This window comes from Pteropus vampyrus, unplaced genomic scaffold (genome assembly GCF_000151845.1).
Source record: "Pteropus vampyrus isolate Shadow unplaced genomic scaffold, Pvam_2.0 Scaffold6, whole genome shotgun sequence".
NCBI classification, from domain to species: domain Eukaryota; kingdom Metazoa; phylum Chordata; class Mammalia; order Chiroptera; family Pteropodidae; genus Pteropus; species Pteropus vampyrus.
In genome coordinates this window covers 3,708,015-3,708,275 of record NW_011888787.1, presented here as the reverse complement: position 1 = coordinate 3,708,275, position 261 = coordinate 3,708,015, and positions in this window count along the sequence as shown.

Genomic DNA, 261 nt, shown 5'->3' with positions numbered 1-261 from the left:
TCAGAAAGATCACGTTCATGTCCGTCTCTTTCCATAGCAGAACAGTCATTGATATTTGTACCACGCATCAGAATGAATATTTTCACATATGTTAGTGGTTTGATCCTCACTACAGAGAAAATGATATTCTTATCATCCTGATCCATAGGTGAGAAAATAAAGACCCAGGAAGCCCAGCTAATCTAGTTCTCTAAGTCTACCTAAGCTCAGATCTAGAGAAAAATTGGTGAAGCAGGACTTGAACCTGTCTTCTGCATCCGG